General features: G+C 41.6%; 1 non-coding gene across 1 annotated transcript; it reads right to left on the bottom strand.

Moving 5' to 3' along the window:
• Positions 1 to 255: 255 nt before the first annotated feature.
• On the bottom strand, positions 256 to 330 carry Trnat-ugu (transfer RNA threonine (anticodon UGU)). Its single transcript has one exon. It is a non-coding gene; the product is annotated as a tRNA-Thr (tRNA).
• Between the last annotated feature and the right edge of the window lie 6,050 nt (positions 331 to 6,380).

Below are 6,380 nucleotides of genomic sequence, written 5' to 3'. Positions count from 1 at the left end.
GCACTCGGCAGCCTGCACTTGATATTCGTCCGTATTTTCGGTGAGTATGTTTGCATGCATTCTGCAGTATGAATCCTTTTGAGCACGTGCGACACGGGACGAGTTATCATCTACATCTATATGGATACCCTGCAAAACACATTTAAGTGCCTGGCAAAGGGTTCATCGAATCACCTTCACAACTGATAATTAATTGAAACCCTCAGCTGCCGACAGGTGTTGTTGATATACTTCGATGGGGACAGCTGAAAAGTGTGCCCCTACTGGGACTCGAACCCAGAATCTCCTGCTTACAAGGCAGACGCTCAATCCATCTGAGCCATCGAGGGCACACATGAACAGCACGACTGCAGGAATTTATCCCTCGCACGCTTCCCGTGAGACTCACATCCCCAACCGTCCACAATCCGCATACGTAATGTACTTAATAGGTATTTGTCCATCCACTCATTACTGGCTCACACTAAGGTGACGATTCCCGTAAGAGTTCCGGCAACCTGTGCGCATTCGCACAGACGAAGGTCAATGGCTGGGTAACGTTTAACCATAGATATGAAGATAGTAACTGCTCTCGAAAGAACAGGCGCCACTGACGACCTTGCAACTCTTCTAGAATACATGATAGACCGGCCGATGTGGCCGAGCGGTTGTAGGCGCTTCAGTCGGGAGCCACGCGACCGCTACGGTCGCAGGTTCAAATCCTGCCTCGAGCATGGGTGTGTGTGATGTCCTTAATTTAGTTAGGTTTAAGTCGTTCTAAGTTCTAGGAAACTGATGACCTCAGATGTTAAGTCCCAAAGTGCTCAGAGCCATTTGAACCATCAGTCCCTATGTTTACACACTACTTACAGTAACTTATGCTAAAGACAACACACACACAACCATGCCCGAGGGAGGACTCGAACCTCCAACAGGGGGAGCCGCGCGAACCGTGACAAGGCGTTGGACACATGGCGGGTACCCCGCGCGGCTCATGGCAGCCGTGACACTGCTTCAAACAATGGACTGTAGAAACTTTTGTAAAGCACGGATTAAAAAAAAAAAACTTTCTGTTCCAAGAGTCTAGACAAGTACACCTTTAAAAAATGCAACTACAAAGAAATTGAATTTTCGAACGTTTTGAATGAGAACCTGTCCTTATGGAACACCGTTGATCAAATGTCACAGGGATTATATACTCAGGTTTCACATGTGGATTAACACTTTCTAATCAATATCCGGAATGAGCAGGGCTTAAAACTTTGAAGAGTTAAATCGCAAGGGCCGTTCTCTTGTATGCAAATAGTTTCATAGTAGAAATTTCACTAGTCTTATTTATTAATTAATTTATTTATTTTTTGCTGTAGGTAAAGAAGGATAGCATTGTGAGGAGGGGGAAGGGGGGGGGGGGGAGGAATCTTGCATCTCCCACCTTGGAATTCTCAGTACAGAATTTTTATTCATTACGAGATTCTTAGCCACTTGCAGAAGTGATTTCGAGTGATTCTGCAAAACTTTTCCTTTAGCCAATCGTAGCAACTATAGGATTCCGTTCCTGCTGCATGACATGTCTCGGAACTTAAACTGACCAACTCATTTGCATAAAGAGCTAGCTTATCATCCGCTTCTTTACTTGCGTAGACCGTCCATGGTCTGCAAAGAATTTTTTTCTTTAATCGTTTTTTTTATGTCTTTTATAAACTGCAACACTTTCAAAACTTTCTATACTTAGCGCCGTTGAAGCATGGTCTTTTACTGAATGATCAAAAAGCAATGCTGACAGCTGGAGTCTAAGGTTTTTGTTAATCAAGCCGTTTGTATTCTTGTGGTGATATCTCCGTACAGTCTTTCATTCCCTAACGCATATTTCTTTATATCTAATTGAGAAGTGAAATACCGGTTTTCATAGATGCAGATTTAAAATATTTTAATATAACGCAATAAATATTTCATTAAAATTTTCATCCTCTTATGCTCGAAGTTCCAAAACCAGAAAAACACGTAGTTTTTAAAAATTGTAACATATTAGCCGATTACGAATTGTCAGATATATTTAGCAATCCTTTCATAATGAACCATTTTCTGAAACATCTCACACCCTATAGGGGTTGGGTTTTCAAAAACAATTAAACACGTATTCTTCTATTTAGAGCCGAGGAGCCAAATTCAAATCTTCATCCATTTAATTCTAAAAATGCTTTCATAGTGAAATATTTCATAAAACATTACATCCCCTATTTCACTCTATTAGTGAGTTAAATTTCCAAAAGCAACGAAACACATTTTTTTTACATCCAACAGAGATGTCAAATACCTATTTTCATAGATGTAGCTATAAAAATGCTTCAGTAGTTCTTTAATAATGATTTATTTTCAAAAAACCTTCACTAATTATTTTATCCCCCAATGGAAGAATTTCGGAAAATGCTAAAAACCTGTTTCTTTTTTGTATCTGACTGAGACACCAAATGTCAATTTTCGTAGTTTTGTAGTTATAGCTTCAATAGGGACATAGGGACATATTTAAAAAAAAAAGACTTTCAACCCATGTTTCACCCCCATAGGAGTGAAATTTCGAACAATCTCTTCTTAAATGATGCTTTCAGCGTAAGAATTACACCTGTCATCAAATTTCAAGTCCGTATACTTTGCAGGTTGGGCTGGAAGGCTATGGGTCAGTGAAACCTGTGCCCCTATTGCACCTTCTTGGAGGTTGTAGTTCCAAAAACAGTGAAACACGTAGTTTTCAATAACACAATATTCATAGATTTCGCTTTAAAAACTCTTTCGCACTGAAATACTTTCATAAAACATTACATCCTATATTCCACCCTCTTAATCGTTCAATGTATCAAAAACAGGTTTTCATATATTTCATGAAACATTTCATCCTCTGTGATATGGGGTATGGTAGTGACACACCAAAATCACAATAGTAATCCGTTGTAGTTGCTACATATTTTATTACAATCAAAAGCATTATAAAATCACAAGGCCAGATCAGTTGGACAAATAATAAATAAATTTCGTTAAGTGGAACGAGACCCGTAAAACTTGAAATTTGAATATGACTAGGTATATATACTTAGGTAAAGCTTTACTTAAATAGCACAAATGTCCATAAAATTCATAGCAGAACTCTCACTACTTGCAATCAGGGGAGAAACAGATTAAGCGTAAGAATACAGATATTTAACGTTCGGCTTGCCAACTTTCCTAAACAAAACTGTATAAAAATGACTAAAACAATTAAGGGGGTCCTTTAATTTTGACTAAACGGACCTTCAAATTTACTTACTCAGTTGATTAATCAACAATATTCTTAGAATGATTACAACTAGAACATGACTATATGACAATACCCTTAAAATAAGGTTGCTTCAATATTTCGTGTGAATTGGCGATAGACGCGAGCAGACCAAGGATTCAAATCAATACAAGAGATCCACGAGGCAGAGAATGACATAGAAATATACTCAACATGGCAATGCAATTGAACTTTGGATGCTATAGTTCAGCACCGGAAAGATGGAATCACGCAAAAGTGACAACATAACCCAAGATGTAAAGGAGAACACATGGCCTCAAATATCTCTCTGCCGCCGTGGTGCTCTGCTCCCAGTATGCTAGCGTCGACCGCTGCCAGTTATCTCTAACACAACACACATCAAGAGCAGACAATTTTCTGAGACATAAACTACACAACCCTATCTGGAGAACAGGTGAGCAATACAACTGGACTGAAACCAATGAGCCTCCGTGAGTTACTTGGCCAGTGCCAGCCCTTAAACTTTGATTAATAAGATCGCTAAAAATCATACCGAAGTTAAGATGACGAGACTTATCTCCAGGTTCGCCATATTAGTGGCAGAGACAATGAATTGGCGACGCTCTTATCCGTATGTTCGCGGCAGAGTCTGGGGAAGGCAAGGGCCACGTGGAGCCGGATCTGGGGGACAATTTCCTTCTCTCCGAGACACCCGGCTTCTTCTGCAACTTAGCCGGCAAACAGGCCGAGGACCCCGGGTGGGGACCGATTCGGCAGCAGTTGGTGGATGGCGAGGTCTTCGGGGGGTGGGGTGGGGGGGGTGTCTTGTGTAAAGGGGAAGACAACCGTGGTGAAGGGAAGGTCTGTATTCCACAGGAACGAGTTAGCATGGCACTCAGTTATTTCCACGATTCGGCGGTAGGGGATCATTTGGGGTTCTACAAGACCTTGAACAGAGTTCGGGAACACATGTTTTGGCCCAACCTATATGGCGATGGCATGCGATTTGTTGGCAACTGTGTCCAGTGTAAGCGCGGTAAGCCCGATGTTGGGCCGCACAGAGAACTACTACAGTCGGTTAGCGAGCAGTGTCCTCTGGACCGCGACTCAAAGATCGAAACATCGATCGACGGAAACTGGCGCCAGAAACGCACCAGCTCACTCTATTTCATCCCCTTAGGGGTTGAACTTCCAAAAACACGAAAATACGTATTTTCTTATTTGTAACCTTGAAGTCAAATACCAATTTTCGTAGATATAGCCTTAAAAATACTTCCATAGTCCTTCCATAATTTTTTATCTCAAGATAAAATGTTCACCTACTATTTCACCTCATAGAGGTTAAATTCCCAATAATACTGGAACACATATTTCTTTATTTCTGACCTAGAAACCAGATACAAATTTTCGTCTGCCTAGCTTCAAAATTACCTTAATAGCTACATGTTTCAAAAATCCTTTCATTTCCTGTGTATCCCCCTTAGAGGTGGAATTTCGAAATATGCAGTATAAGCGGTATAAGATCAACAACCTTTCCAAATCTCAAGGTTTATTTTCCTTGGCGGTCTGGACTGTGTGAATTTCATAGTAATGGCCTCCACACACACACACACACACACGCACACACACACACACACACACACACACCACTAACAATGCCACCACCACCTCCTGGGGAAATTTCTGCAGACGCCCTTGTTCCACTGCAGTCATATTTTGCCGACGACCTACATTTAGCAGCGTGGGGTGGGAGGGATAGTGTCGTGCAACAGACAGTATACTCAGTAGACAACGAACTGTTCGTTGTGAAATCAGGGACATAGGAACCGAGACTGACACAGAAGGTGCTGAAGGTGAAGCACACTAGACTCGTGTCTACCACGGCTTCAAATAGTATCGATTTACTATGAACGGAAGTTCCGAAAAGTGAGCAAGTAATTTTACAGTAAATTCAGTACCGATGGTGAGGATATACAACGAAAAACATTTCTATAATATTTCAGAAATAATGAAACATTCCACTCAAGTCGCGCGGCAGAAAACGCAATGGATATGCTTGCACTTAAGACGGAAGGCCCCACGTGCTTACGCAGGCTTACGACAGATCGCAAAATTCGGCAGTAGGCGTAAGCCAACCTCTTGTGCTGCCATCTGTTATTGATGCCAGGCATCAAGGTCTCAGTAGTTCGACCATCCACTGGAGAGTAGTTGCTTTATAAGTACTCCGTCTTCAGGCCACGAGTGACCTACTGGGACAGCACCATCCGACCGCCGTGTCATCATCCGTGGAGGATGTGAACAGGAAGGGCGGGGATCAGCACACTGTTCTCCCGGTCGTTATGATGGTTTTCTTTGACCGGAGCCGCTACTATTGTGTCGAGTAGCTCCTCGATTGGCATCATGAGGCGGCCTGCATGATCACCCATCCAAGTGCCTTCAACGCCCGACAACGCACTTAACTTCGGTGATCTCACGTGAACCGATGCAACCTCCGCGGCAAGTCCGTTGCTGCAGATATTTTAGAGTAGTTGTTACGTTTCATAATTATCTAGTTTACGGGGAAAATCTAAAAAAGGCGATTGTCACCGAAGCTACAACTAATCTGAATTTCTGGTTAGTTATCAAGTGGTCTTATGTGCAAGCCTGATTTTTTCATCCTTTGCGGTGGGAATGATTCAAACCCGTCATGTTCTTCTTATGAGGTGTTCTATTTATTTTGCACACAATGATCGTTTGTAGTTGTGTTGCGTTACCACCTTGATAAATTTTTGGATGGCGCACGTATCATAACTGAGATCTGCGCTTGCGCTTAATGGCTGAAGGTCAATTAGCGTAATGAGTAGTAGCGAATGTTATAGTAACATGTTTGTAAATTATTTCAGGTAAATTACCTTAGTAGTGTAATATTATCAGTATACCAGTACAGTATGTGGGCCAATTACGTTAGTCATGGAATACTATCCGTATAAGACTATGTCACCTTGATGTCCCGGAATTTGCTTCAATTTTGGAATCCACGAAAGAACTGGAAATTTTCCTTTACACAGCTTTCCATATAATTTCTATTACAGTGATTCAGTCTTGTCTGTCACTCGACTTTTCTGACTGTGAAATAAATTCTATCGCTCATGTG

The sequence above is a fragment of the Schistocerca gregaria genome, unplaced genomic scaffold, assembly GCF_023897955.1.
Source record: "Schistocerca gregaria isolate iqSchGreg1 unplaced genomic scaffold, iqSchGreg1.2 ptg000239l, whole genome shotgun sequence".
Taxonomy (NCBI): domain Eukaryota; kingdom Metazoa; phylum Arthropoda; class Insecta; order Orthoptera; family Acrididae; genus Schistocerca; species Schistocerca gregaria.
This window is presented reverse-complemented; position numbering and strand designations above follow the sequence as displayed.